Genomic DNA, 14,669 nt, shown 5'->3' with positions numbered 1-14,669 from the left:
CTCAGAGGGAAATTTTCCACAGAGTAAGGGGAGATGGGGGAAATGGTAGCTGGTAGCTGTGGGGGTTGTGGATAAAGCCGAGTGCTTTCATGTCATCCAGTTGGTGATGAATTATACTAGTTGACGATTTGGCCTCCAACGAGACGAGCGAATTTGTCGTCAGATGACGAGGGAGAGTAAAGAAAGCTCTTTCTGTTGCAGATTGGTTTTTTCTTTCGAGATCGATGGGATATCAATTATCTAAGGAGTCTTTTAACATTATTACAAAGAACTGAAACCTCTGTTAGTATGAGCTTACATTTGATGAGTAGTTCAGATTCAGCTTTAAATCTTCTGCTTCTTATGTTGAAAACCATTTCTTGTTTAGATATTTTTAAAGTTACCCAAAATAATAACAAACAAATACCATAAAAAATGTTATAAACAACAATATCTTAAAAATCCAAATAAGAACCAAAGACAATCGATTGAATGCGACTTGTATAAATCTTGAAACAATGGAGAACATTTTCTAGATATATTTCCCAAACTGTGACGGTTATTGCATAATTTCTCAGTTATAAATTTATGCATTTTCCTCATCGTTCCGAAAATGTCTTCCAGGCAATTTCCTTTTGACCTCAGCTGACGCGCCACATCCATGGCCAATTTCCATTCCATTTCATTTGGAAGTTTGCATATTTAAGCCCAAACTAATTCCAGAAGTCACCGCTGCCAACTGAAAAGAAGTTATCAACTTTTTGTTGCCGCCTCAGGTAGGAGGAAAAGCTCCAGGATCCGACTTCAGACTCCGGAGCTCTCTCAGTTTTCCCTTCTCAATTTCTTTTTAGTCTGATTCTTTATGCTGTTTTTCCTCGTTCTCCCAGTTTTTTCTTCTTACCTCACTCCCTCTCACTCACTCTCTCGTTTGGTGCTTGGGTTGGTTGACACATTGCCTTGTCGGCTGTCAGTTGGCCGAGTTTTCCCGCAACAGAAATAATATATAAGCAGAATGCTTAAATAAGCTCAAGCCAGACAAGGGAGCAAGAGAGCAAGTGAAAGAGGCAGGGCGACAACAGGAAAAGCAAATTTCGTAGACCCCCCCAGCCCGTTTTTCCAGTCGACAACAGTGACGAATGACATTGGTAATTGGTGCTAAAAATTGTCAAATTGCAAGCGGAAAAGCTAGTAGTCTTGTTCACATTTTCCTTCAACAGTTTTCAACTGTTTTAAAGCTTTAAAAATTTGTGTAAATGCATATATGTTGTCTACTTGCAAAAAGTTAGCGCATTTTGTACAAAAAATTAGTTTAAATGTCATCTGTGGCTGAACTACATCTGTGTTAAATGCTTTTAATTGTTTGACTGTTTTTTTTTTACGTATACCCTTTGCGCATTGAAGTGCAATTTAATTGCGGCATATGAGCTGCAGTGCCATTCGCCGAAGGTTATGCTACCTGTTACCTGTAATACCTGATTACATCACCGGATGCAGTCAGCCTGCAATTATTTTGCAAAGAGAATTGGAGAACACATAATGAATGATTAATTTATATGTGTCTGTATAAGGGAATATAGGTAGTAATGGAATTTAAGATTCTTGGTATAAAATTAATTATTATAAATTATTTTTAATTATTAAAAATGTTCAATTTTTGCATTCCATTAATAGTCATTAACAGAGGTATTATTAAGAAATTATATAGCATAATATATATAAAAAATATTATTAAAATATTTAACCTTTATTGGTTGTTCTGTACGAGCAAATATTAACCGTACATGAAAAGCAATGATTTAAAAGAAACATTCTAGCTTTGCTTTACAATCTAAAGCTGTTAGAAACAAAGTAATTAAAATTCTCCTATTATTTAAAAAGTAATTAAGCTGAAATTCCTAACTAAATGCAGGGTAATCCCCTGACTTGTATTCACTTTCTGTAAACAATCGTTCGCTTTGTTTATTATGCCGCCTGTTGATTAGCGCTACTTCCCGACACTTGTAGCCCCCCTCTGTCCTTCCCCATTGCGCTTTATTTGCATTTCATTTATATGTTTGAAATGCTATTCTATGAACTCTCTCAATGACGCCAACAATGAAAAAATCCATAGTAATGAAATTAAATATATATGGAGCAGAGTGAATAAAAGGAACTAGAGTGAGCATGGGAACAATACCGCAGAGGCGTAGTTTTAAATTACAATTTCCGCAAAGCCGCAGAACTTTTTTTCCAGCCTCGATTCGGGTTTGTTATGTGTTGATTTTCATGGCTTTTAACTTTAAATGCCATCGAGCTCAGTGGGCGGCAGGTGGGCAGGATGGGGGGCCCAATACTGTGGTCAGCTAAATGGCCACCGAAAAAAAGAGGGGGAAAAGCGAGGAGAAGCACAAAATAAAATTATATATCGAGTAGCTGGAAAAAAGAGGAGCTAGGAACAAACAAGAAAAAATTCGAAATTGAATTGTTCCGTATTATATATTCAGGGCATGGGAGGCCCCCGGACGGAGGGAGCTGGGGCGGATGGATATCCAAGCACTTCGGTTTGCATTTCGGTGTCCGAGCCCAGATCGATGCGAGCTGGCATAAAAAATAATTGAAATCGAAGCGCAAATTGACAGGACGAAAAGTGAATGACAATAACATTAATGGGCGGCAACTTGATTTGATCAAAGCCCTTTATCCACATGGTAAAGGACACATATTTGTTTAGTTAATTAAAACGGCAGGAATTTTTCATTTAATAAAGCTAAGCAAAATATAATTAGGTTACACTCTAAATTGTCAAGTTACAGAATATTTAATTTTAATGTAACCGGATTTTTATCAATTATAGAAAACCCTAAAACTAACTTAAGTTATTTTTTATGTAGTAATCTATAATCTTTATGGTTCTTAAAAATTTTATAAATAAGCTATAATTTTTATGGGTCTTAAATTTTATAAAAATAAACTTTAAATGGGGTCAGTTCTTTAAAGACTTTTGCTTTGCTTTGGTTGATATATTAGGTAATATGGCATTAGAAATGGGTCGTCTCCCTTTCAGATAATCCCAGAAGTGTCAGCACACAATCAGCAATCAAAATTTCCCATTTCATCCCACGTAAAGTTGGGTGCAATCAAATAAATTAGTAGTTTCCTATACATATATATGTATGTATGTTTGTATGGATGATTTCTGTTGCTCCCTATACTGAAAAAAATAAAACATTAAAATGGCTAGTGTTTTTTAATAACGAAATATACCACATTAAAAATTTCAAAATGGAATTACCTAAAATATAACTTGATAAAGCAATGATTTTTTTTAATTAAAACAACCTATGCTTGCAATCTATCGACCCACAATATACATTAATATGTAATATTTCACAAAAAATAACCCTAAGTGTGAACGTACTTCCGCAATTTCCGACCAACAGAGAAAATCAGATAATATTTAATGAATAGCAAGTCAAACATTTATTTCCTGTGCACTCCACCTTTCCTTTCACCTCTCTCTCCCCTTCCCACCACTCACCTGCCTCGATATACCGACTAAGCGGCAACGTGCAACTACAACAACAACAGCAATTGGGCGCCCGCTACAACAACAGCAACATAATGACCCCAAAAGCGTTTCTATTAATAGTAACCGCAAAGGCAAAGCTAACCGTAAATTATGTTCTTTGCTCCCTAGCAAATCCATGCCCCTCCCAGCGCCCCGCTTTAGCTGTACGGTGCTCCCTTTTATCTGTGACAGGCGTAACATACACATATACATACATGCATACTTCTGTACATTTGTATGTACGCCCACTTAAATGGTTGGACAAGAACAACAAGAGACCCCCGCTGTTGTAAAGCAATTTCTTGTATCGGTCTTTCTTTTCCATTCTTTTCTTGCGTCTTACCTTGCCTCTCCCTGGCCCACGCACCTACATGGTTGTTATCCGCTCACACATATAGTATATGTCCATATACATATGTATGCATCGCAGTGCATTGGTGTGTGTGTCACCAAATGTCATTGACACGATTTGCTTTATGCTGCAGTTCGCTCTTCGTCACACAACCTCACAAAAGCAACGCAGCAAATAGGAAACAGCAACAGCAACAGAATCAACAACAACAGCACTAACAGCGGTAGTACACAGAGAGAAATGTTGTAGTATTTATGCATTTTACCTGGTTAGGCCTTCAAAATATGGCTAACATGAAGAGGGTTTACTTTTCTTTAAATTACATTTAAACATTTCAACTACCTTGTACATTTTTAATAAACAATTAGGTTTCCATAATTTAATTAAATGATTGATTTAATTAAATAATAAACAATCACATACGTTAAATTTGGAATACATTTTCTTATCACCACGATGCAGCGCTATGATATAGGCTATGTTTTTTGTTACCTAAAAATTGTAGCCTTTTATATTTAGAGATTGGAAAATAATTTCAAAAATTTAAAAACCACATTATCATTTTAAAATCTTGTTTTTATACATCTATTAAATATGTATTTTTGCCTTGTTATTCGAATTAATTTTTTTTTTTGCAGTGTAAATGCAGATAGGGCAACGTTTACTCGCTGAGTGTATGTGTGTTTTGTGCGACCACCTCAGCATTTTTTCACTGTCTGACTTTGTTTGTCTTGTCTTATTTCCACCTCTGCATTTCACTCGCCCCGTTCTAGCTTTTTTTTCAGCGAGCGAACGAGAGGGAAAAGCGCTGGCAACCAGTAGATTGTTATCAGTTTTTCAAAAAGGCGCCGACTTCAGAGGAAATTCTGGCTACTGTGAGCTTTGAAAAATTATTGAACCAAATTCTGGGCCAGCGATGCATGCGAAAGCGAAAAGCGATGGCCTCCAAAGACGTGAGAGAGAAAGAGGAGAAGGTGCAGAGATGCAAAGTTGCAGAGAGGAGACAGGTGCAAGTACGGTTGCATAATGAGAATTTGGAGCGAATTGCCAATGGGCCTCATTAAAATACCGCCGCCATCAATCAGTCAGTCAGCCATTCCGTTCATTCATTCAATCGCTTTTCGCATCAGCAGCTGAGCACATTAAAAATGCATTAAAGCCAAATGTTTGATTTGCATTTCGTGGCGCTCATTAGCCGCTTATAACTCTTGCCCATCTGTTATCCGTATTGGAGTACATTTATCACTAAACATATTTAGCAATGTGTGCACTTAATTATTTAAAGTTGCACTACAATTGGCGTCCTTTCAATATCATTTTAAACACTTCCAGAAGCTTTAATATTTAATGCAGTCTTTGTCACGCAATTAATTTGCTATAATTAACTGATTTAAACCAATTAATATTCTCGCACTTGTTATGGCCACTTCTTTGAGATTTTAATTGAAATATTTTCAGAAGAAAAATGCTATTTGAATTAATTCTGGAGAATAAAAGAGCTCAAAATATTTTATAATTGGATGTCAAGAGTTGTCACAACTTGATCGTATTTTTACTGATGCTCATCGTGTTACACTATCTTTAAATACAGTTTAAATTGTGATTTTTCTTTTAATATTATTTGTATAATTATATTACATATTATATGAGATTTTGTAGCCATTGGCGATAATTGTACTGACACTGCAGTGCCAGAGAGCCAAGTTTAATACAAACGAGAAAATAATTTCCATAACATTTTGTGGAAAACGTTTACTACAAAGAATATGCCTAAAAATAATTATGTCAGGATTGGATTGTTTTTATAATTAAATACTCTTAAAGTTTATATTATATAGTGAGAGTCTGAGTTATAACTTTACAGCGCAATTAAGCCCTGAGAAAAGGGAACCATGAATTATACCATTACCCACATTTTCACGCTTGACACAATTTTGAAACTGTGAAAGCAACAATTTACTCCAGAATTTAGTGGAAACAAGTGGCTGCAAACTGATTCAGCAAACTATCTGCATTCATGTTGCATCTTTAGCATCTCGCATGTATAACAGTTAAAATTCACTTGTCTGGCACTGGGGAGCACCATCACCAAAGCCCCCCCTTAACTAACCGCCCGCCGTTGCATATCGCATGCCGCATAAATTTATTAGAAAGAATGTTCTGCCAACTGTCAAAATGCCCGACAATCTTCCCTCCTCCCAACACCTCCCCTTCTAATCCGCTCGTGTGCAGTTTATTTGAGGAACGTGAAATGTTTTGGTCTCCACTTTGTGTTAGACGACCAAGCAGACCAACTCCATTCCCATTTCCATAACCATTTCCACTATATAAATATATGTATGTATGTGCGAATGCATATGGATGATTTTCTATGCGTGCACTAGGAAAAACGTGTACAATAGATACATATTAGATACAATCTTAAAACATCATAACTCAATTATTAGATAATTACATATTATAGTTTTTGTATTAGGAAAAATAAACCTTTATTTTTACACACTTAAAACTAGTGATCAAAAGGCAAATACAAATTAAATAGCACATTAAAGCCTTTTCTTTTGTTTTCTTTTGAAACTTTTTGAACTGGAAATCTCTGGAAATAAACAAGTTAAACTTAAATAAAATTTGACTTTATCTTGATCTATGCTATATCTGCTTCCTAATTTCTCAATAAAATCTATTAAATACCATTAAATTTTTTCCAAGTGTCCATATATGTGAAGATATATGAGTATATGTTCGTGCCGGGGCTTGCATGTTTACCCATGTATTTGCATTTCGTGTGACATAAATCACGCACCCGACACGCCGCCCAAGGCACAAAGCACAGACCATGAATGAAGGTGGCCAGGAGAGAGAGAGGCAGGCAGCAGAGACAGCGGCAGAAATGCCGAATGGATGAACTCGGGGAGAAAAGCGGGTAGGCGACACCTTCGGGGCGACAGCCATGAAGCAGCAGCAGCAGCAGCAGAGCATCTCCATTCCCATTTCCCCCTTATTTTCTCCGACTGTGTGTTTCGCCTTGCCAGCGGCAGCGGAAATGTCGCGCTGCATTTTTCAATGAGTGCGTTGATTATTCTCAACGCCCGCCAGCCGACCCGCCAGGCTCCAGCTCCTTCAACGTCAATATCACAGTCGGAGGATATCAAAAAGGATGGAAAAGAAAAAAGTTAAAGGGGTAGGGAAGAAGCAAAAAGAAAAGCGTCTGTTGGAAAAATCATTGCGACATGGCATAAGAAATTAATTAAGCTTCATACTTTAGTTAACATTTGTCTCGCCTTGAATGCCCTCTCTGCTTATTATATTAATTTTTTTACATAAAAAATATAATTAATAATAAACTTGAATGTTATTTAGCTATTAAACAATTGAACTGTTAAGTAATTTAGCCATTAACTAACTTCACATTTAGAGTATGATCCATGTTCGTTGACAAATATTTAAATTGAAAAGAGCATTCAAAGTTGTTCTCCCATCATAATTTTATTTTCTCTGCAAGTCCTTGGGTTATTGCTTGTGGGTTTTCTTTACCAAGTGCTGAAACTTTATTAATTTTACATTTTATTATTGCTCTTTCAACTATTGTGGTCGTTTTCCCCTTGTGTTTTTGACATTTTCCTTTATGGTTCAACATTTTCTCCTTTACTCTTTCAATTATTGATTGAATGATTAATTCAGGGATGGGAAATTAATAACTCTGTGACTTATAGTGAAGCATTCTGAACTGAGAGCTAGTTGCTACAATTAGCCGAACATAACCATAAGAAAATTCATTTTAAACATTAGGCCACAGGCTGAGATTCGGCACTAAGAGCATTAAGTGGATCTTACCTCCTAGGGCAAGTCGTTTGATAAGCAATTTCATGCAGATCCGGCTCCATTAAGTCGTTGACTATCATCGAATGACCCAAGGCAGGCGAAATTTAATTACACCACATCCCAGATGAACTGCCAACGACAGGAGTCGAGGTGGAGAAGGTGGAGGATATGGAGGCGCTATCGGTTTCTATTCCCATTCCCATTTGCATTGATTTGGCCCAGGGCCTGTCGCCACTCAAAGTGTCGGATGGCACTCAAACCGCATACAGGCCAACCCGATCAGGGTTACATAGATAGTATACTCATAGTATATTGTGCATTAGGGTGGGCCTTAACAGGAGGTTAAAACCAACACTTACTGATATTATTTGCACTGGAAATTAAATTACATTTTTTTTTTTAATTAAGATCCTAGCAGTTAGTTTTACATATTTGTCCTAGATACAAATTTCTTGAAATGTATATAGACTTAAGGGTCTTTTTCAGTAATATGTAGACTTATGCCTGGATAATACTCTGCTTATTATGTTCCCTCCACTTAATCCCATAAAAATTCTAATTATATCAAGCTGGGCACCACTCTAATGTACATATCCATAGCTAGGCAGTGGCTTCTTTTACGGAACACTTGAGCGGCAAATCAAATCATCGCTTAACCCCCGGGGAGTAGGGGCGACACCCGTCATGAGTCGCTGATTCAATTAGCGCCCGAAATAGTTATCGAAATGGATATGGAGCTCTAGCTGCGGCCCAGGAGTGGCAAGTGGTAGTGGAATGGAACTGATGCCAGTTGCCAGTTCCCAGCTGGCTTGGCCGTGTAATTGCTTATAATGTGCGCATAAATCGCGTCCCGGATCGAGAGGCCCTGGAAAAGGGGAATGTGAAGAGGGAGGATGAACAGGAGCAAGGGCAGGAGTAGGAGCAGGAGCAGGGTTCTGGTCGAGTGGCAAAGTGCTGGCTGTTTGCGTGAGCCGCTGTCAGTGGCTGAGGTTACCATGCCGCAAATGCCCAGGGCACCACTGACACGCAGCTTTTCCCCATATCTAACCATGGCATTAGGCAGCCAAAAATAAATACAGTTGACTTTCTATAGGTGTAACTTAGAGGCAAATAAGGTATTTATGATATAATGTATGAAAAGTTTAATATCAGTTTTTATTCTATTTAAAAATCTTCAATCAGAATATATAAAACATTTTTTGAATACCTAAAATATAAATAAAGATCTAAAGAAACCCTAGAGGGTTGCTCTAATTTTTAAATTAATAATTTAAATAATCCCACTAAATTGTTCTCAGTGTACTCCTCAGTGTAGGTGGAATGCAGGGGCACTGGCGGAATATACAAATTCTAAAATGCATGCAAATGCTTTGCCACTGCTAATAATGGGCATTATCATGATGTTGATGCTGCTCAACCTCCTGCCGCTCATCCGCTTAACCCCTTCTGGCCCGATTCACGCTCCCCGCTCCGTTTCATGACGATGATGAAGCACGCCCCGGCTGGGTAACTCGATAACGATTCCCATCCAGCCAGGCAGCCAACTCTATTGGCGGTTCCATGGGGTTTGGGGACCCTAATGGGTGGAGGAGCAGACTGTCGCTTAGTTTGGCTTACATCCCACTGCCAGCTGCTCCATGGAGACTCTGTGTGACTCTGACATGCATTTCTCATGATGCGAAAATTTTGTTTCACTTGACATTTTGACATTTGACAGCTGGCGCAAAATTAACGCAGCTCGCGGGGTGTCAATGGGAGTGGGGTGGAAAACCCGAGCAATGGGTTGTACTAAAAATGCAATAACATCTAGGCGAGCGCAACGAAGTTTCCCCACTTTTTTCCCCTTTTTTTTTGTGTACCCAACCAACTGACATTTTCCCACAAATTTATCATGTTCGACAAGTGGCCATGGGGTTAAGGGTTGGCGGTTGGTTTTTGGATGCCAGAGAGGGAGAGGGTGCCAGTTGCGTGTTAAACGCTTCCAAGATGCACAGCGATGATGACTTAATTGAATGGCAGCCCGCAGACGAGGAAATCCCCCCCTAATGGAAGACGAGTAAGATTAAGGAAGGGAAAAGCAGATTAGAAGCAAGATCCTGCTGATGAGTTGGCAAATTTGAATTTCCCGGAATTAGGGGTCTGGTATCCGAGTGTGTGTGTGTATGTGTGTGACTGTGTTCAGGCTAGGGAGAAGCACATATCCGAGTCGCTTTCCCTCTTTGCGCTAAGGAAAATCCACACTAAGTAATGTGCATTGAGGAAATGGCTGACCCACTGAAAATTTATCTAGCTAAGCTCTTAAGAATCGTCGAGGGGTTGTGGAACATTTAAATTTCACTTTGTATTCTCCAAAAAGTTTTCAATGAAAGCAAGAAAGGAAGCTTACTTTGGCTATATAATTTATAGGATCGAAAATGACTCCTTCACTGAGTTACCAACTTCTAACTAAAATTATAATACCATGCAAGGGTATACAAAGCACAGTGGTCCTTACTTTAAAGATGACTTTACTCAAAGATCATAGACAGTTATAGTTATATATTAATTGTAATAATATTCACAATGATTCCCTCCCTTATTTTTGTTTGTTTTTATTTAATTCTTTCTTATAAATCAGAAATTAATATGCTCACATGTAGGCAATGTTTTTCTGCTCCCTTGGCCCTCGAGGTTACCAATTTGGTTTAATCTTTTGATAGCCAAGACTTTTGACATCAACCTCCTAAGAAATCCCCCAGAGACTCCAAAGACCCAGCATATGCATTGCTATTCCCTCTGTCCACCAACAATAAATCCCTGTTCTTCTCCATCTTGAACGGGTTATTGTAGATGCTTTTGTTGTTTCTGCAGTCGTCCTTCTGTTGTTGCTTTTGCCTTTTGTTGTGTGGTTGATGGAACACGTTGTCAGAGTGTCTGCCTCTCACTCTGCCATCCTCCCAGTCTCGTTTATACACATGTCAGCTGCAGATATCTGTCCATTGTTGTCTGCGCCTTATTCCTCCTTACAGGACCAACTGGCCCCCCCAACAAGGCTGTGGAGGGGGGGTGATCCAATTCGGTCTGATTTTGACACTCGGCCACTGGGAATTTTTTGGGACGAAATTAGAAGTCTGGGAAAATGACTTCTGTTCTTCCAATCAGTTTTTATTCCATGGAGGAAGCCTCTGCTGACAAGCTGACTGAAGTGTATGCAAAACTGAAAAAAATTTCTTATTTTGGGGGCTTTCTGTTGAATTCAGCTTGTACTCCTGATTAATAAAAGACATTTAACTCAAGTTATAAATGGTTATTAAGTTGTTAAAGTTAAGTATATTCTTTGTAATATGCACAAATAATAGAACAATCTTTCAATTTAAACATTTTCATTACAAAACCCAATTTAAAATTAAGCTTCTAGACAAAATCTAACCGACCACAATGGCTTAAACAAATCTTGGTAACTAATCAATACCCAAAGTCTATTTTTGTCGCATGTTGAAGGTATCAATTGAAGCCATTGCAAAGCCTATCACACATCCAGTTTAAATTCATTTTTCCAGCTACAATCTGCAAAGAAAATTGAGAAATTAATTTTGCCACAGATATTGATAAATAATTTATTTAGTACACATTTGCACTTTGTCTCTTATCCCATTCCCTAGATTTATGTTTACCAGCTGTCAAATGTCGAGTCCCGTCTCCAGGGACCGAACACGAAACCAAATTGGCAAATGCAAAACTTTCTCCATTTCATAGTTGCTTTGCCTGTCACATAAAATTCCATGGAAATGTGCATAAATTTATCGAAAAATGCAGGACGAACAGTAGATAAAGCCATTCAAAAGACGAATAAACAAAAATACAACAATTGACCCACAATTTTAAGCCCAAAAACAATACTAGATTTTGGCCTCGATTCCTTGGACTTCTTTATAAGGGATTGGGCCAACAAGTCGTCTGGCTTGAACTGAGTTTTTATCTTGAACACAGCATCTCAATAGAGGCGATGGAAGGGGTTAAGAGAAAGGTTAAACAAGATGGACAAACAGAAGGATGGACAGGACAACAAACTGGTGTGGGAGAAGTGTCTAATTTGATGCTATAGAAACATCCTTTTGGTTTGTGACTTTATCCTTTGCGCTGTACTTTCTTTTTTATTGTAAACAAAATAGAATAACAAGCGGGCTTATTTTTCTTTTGTTTGAAGATATTTATAAATATATATGTAAAATTATTAAGGTTTGTCCCTAAAGCTAAGCTTTATTAGCCATTGAAGGGATCTTAATAATAATCGATTTTGGGAAATGAAATTTAGGAAATAAAAGAACAGAGATTCAGCCAGAAATATACCTCTTTACGACCTTGTATATCCATTTGATTATGTCTATATTGTCCTAAAAATAAATCAAATAAAATAAGCTGGAAATTATAATCATTACTTAACAAATTCATTTATGCGTTTATATTGCTTAAAGCTTATTGTTTTTAAAGTAATGTATTTATATTTGCATAAATGTTGTGCCAAACAAGTGGCTGAAAAGTTCTCCCATGGGAAATCTCTAGCAAAACTGGCTTAAAAAAAGGAAAGACAACATGAGGAGCAACAGTAGGCAAAAATCAGCCTCGGGGCCAAGAGGAAAGCCTTCCAATTGAAAGTCAAAACAAACGAGCAGCTCTTGGGGCCACGCCCCCTCAATGGCAATGCAGTCTGCTGCCAACTCGCTGCTGACATTGTCTTCTCTGTTCATAAACTTTTTGGCTTTCGGCACGTTTTGCCATTATCCATATGCTGCCGAATCCCCCACACCACCCTGCCACCCGTGCTTTGCATATGTGCAGTCGCAGTCGCAAGCGGAAACGGAACCGGAAATGAAGCACAAAAGTTCAGCTCAGTATGCTCCGACTCCTGGCAGCCATAATAGTTAACTACACATTTGTTGGTTCTCGCATCGCCTCCTCTCCGGCCATTGTTTAAAGTGATTTTATGAGGGTCGAGTCCAACTCCTACTGACCATGATTTACTTAACCCGAGCAAAGGCGGAAGGGCGAAAAAAATAAAATGAGAACCGAGAGCTCATAATTCATGGCCAGCAGCACTAATTGTCCATCTGTCTGGCAGCCTGTGTGGAGCCAGCAATAATTAAATGCAGACAGGAAGGAGGTCATGTCTGGCTGTAGATTTGGGGATCCTTTTTTTCATTATTCGGTTTTTGTTTTGTTTGCTGTCAGCTGGAAATTGAGTTCAGGAGTGGAGATTTGTCTGCTGATGAAAGCGGCTTTAAATTAAGTCCTTAGTCGAGCTGATGGCACATTGCGCATACGTCACGTGGGACAAGCTAAGGGAAAAGCTGCCTGCCCTTCTCTTGACCAACAGAATTTTGTGACTACAGCTGCAGTTGAGGGGATTGTCTAGAGATTTATTAACTGCAGGGGCTCGGAAGGAGCCAGCCAGGAGAGGTTAGGTCATCAGAATATGACAAAGCCAGTGCACCAGCCATCAAGGATAATAATTAAGCGGCTTGACAAGTCTGCTGATAAAAATCAGTTCACCTCGAAGAAGCTTGGCTTAAATGGGAAACGGTTTAAAGATTTAGATCGAGGGAATGTATACTTATGGTAAAAATATTTAGTCGGGCTAGATTTACTTTAAGGAACTAGATATAAGCAAATAACACATTCAAGGATATATGCAATGAAAATTAAAGTCAAGTTGTCTGTAAACATTATTAATATTTTTGTATTATTCAACCCCTGAGTTTTATTTGACTTACCATAATCCAAGCTATAACCTGTTTTCCTCTCACTTCTTTCCATTACAGAACTTTGCCGCCTAAGCGAATTCCGAAAAAATCAGAGCAGCCAAACAAATAAATAAATTATTTGAGGTAAGTTTGGAATGCTGGGCGAAAGCGAAAACAAGTTTAAAAACTCTCGGCGAAACAAAAAGCGAAAACTGCTAACTGCCAACTGCAAAGTCATTTGCAGTGTTTACCCTCGCCACATCCGCAATTTCAATTACAGAACTTTTCGGGGAGCGTCGAGCATTTGCTCATTAAATCCAATGGAATCTTCTACTTGTCCTCCCATGCTCTCTAGTTTTACTGGGTGGAAAATGCAGAAAAGGGCCCTAACACAAATGCGGAAAACTCCTCCTAAAGGCCATGTCTGACTTAATGATTTAATTAAATGGGATTTTAACTAAAAGGGTTATGCAATGGGAGAAGGAGGACTGTGGAGACATGGTGGAAAGCCAATGGGATTTCATAACAAACATGGCACTCCAACTTTTGTCAGCTTGCTGGGCTGGGCGTAACTCAAGAGATCTGCGCATTGCTCATACGCCGCGTTGCCCACGGCAAACTAGCGGGAAAAGATGGAGGAGCTGCAGCAGATGTTTGCCTAGCTCATCCTTCCCCCTTTGTCCGCTTGAAGTTTCTTATCAAAACGAGAGCCAAACGCAATTCCAGCAATTTTCAATTTTCATTTTTTTAGAGAGCCAGAGAGACAGTTAAACCGCTCAACATGAAGCTATGTATGCACGGAAAATAAGGAGTAGAGATTAAGGATTATATTTTGATTAAAATAAATCCAAGAACTACTTTAATTTGCGTGTTTTTGAAGCATTCGTTAAGAAAACTTGTCTTTCAGTATTTAATAAGACCTGTAAATATTTTTGGAATAACAATTAATCCTCTTTTTAGAGCTGAGAAGCTAAGGTCATTAGACAAAACTCTCTTTTCAACTTGTCTCTTTAAAATCTTCAGCACTTGTTTCCTTTTTTCCCTGTGTATTATATCTCTGTGTATATAGCTTCGTTGTTACCCCCATGAAACTTGTCGCGCTCGAAAATTTCCATCATTCCTGCTGGTCTAAGGCCAATTTTTCGATTCGCTATCCTTGCGCGTTTGGCAAATTGCAGTCGCGCGTTAGTCCATGGCACGCCTCCCCGCACCAGAATTTTTTCTCAAAAGAGGGGATCCCCTCAAGCCT

At 38.4% G+C, this 14,669-nt stretch overlaps 1 protein-coding gene across 1 annotated transcript in view; it reads left to right on the top strand.

Annotated features, from left to right (window-relative positions):
- Positions 1 to 14,669, top strand: part of LOC108075639 (trophoblast glycoprotein) — a 52,886-nt gene that overhangs the window by 21,212 nt on the left and 17,005 nt on the right. Inside the window, exon 3 of the mRNA XM_017168183.3 lies at positions 13,499 to 13,564. The gene's annotated coding sequence lies outside the window, so the exon portion shown is untranslated. The remainder of the gene's footprint in view (positions 1 to 13,498; positions 13,565 to 14,669) is intronic.

The sequence above is a fragment of the Drosophila kikkawai genome, chromosome 3R (assembly GCF_030179895.1).
Source record: "Drosophila kikkawai strain 14028-0561.14 chromosome 3R, DkikHiC1v2, whole genome shotgun sequence".
Classification (NCBI taxonomy): Eukaryota; Metazoa; Arthropoda; class Insecta; order Diptera; family Drosophilidae; genus Drosophila; species Drosophila kikkawai.
Note: the sequence above shows the minus strand (reverse complement) of the source record. Positions and strands in the feature narration are given on the sequence as shown.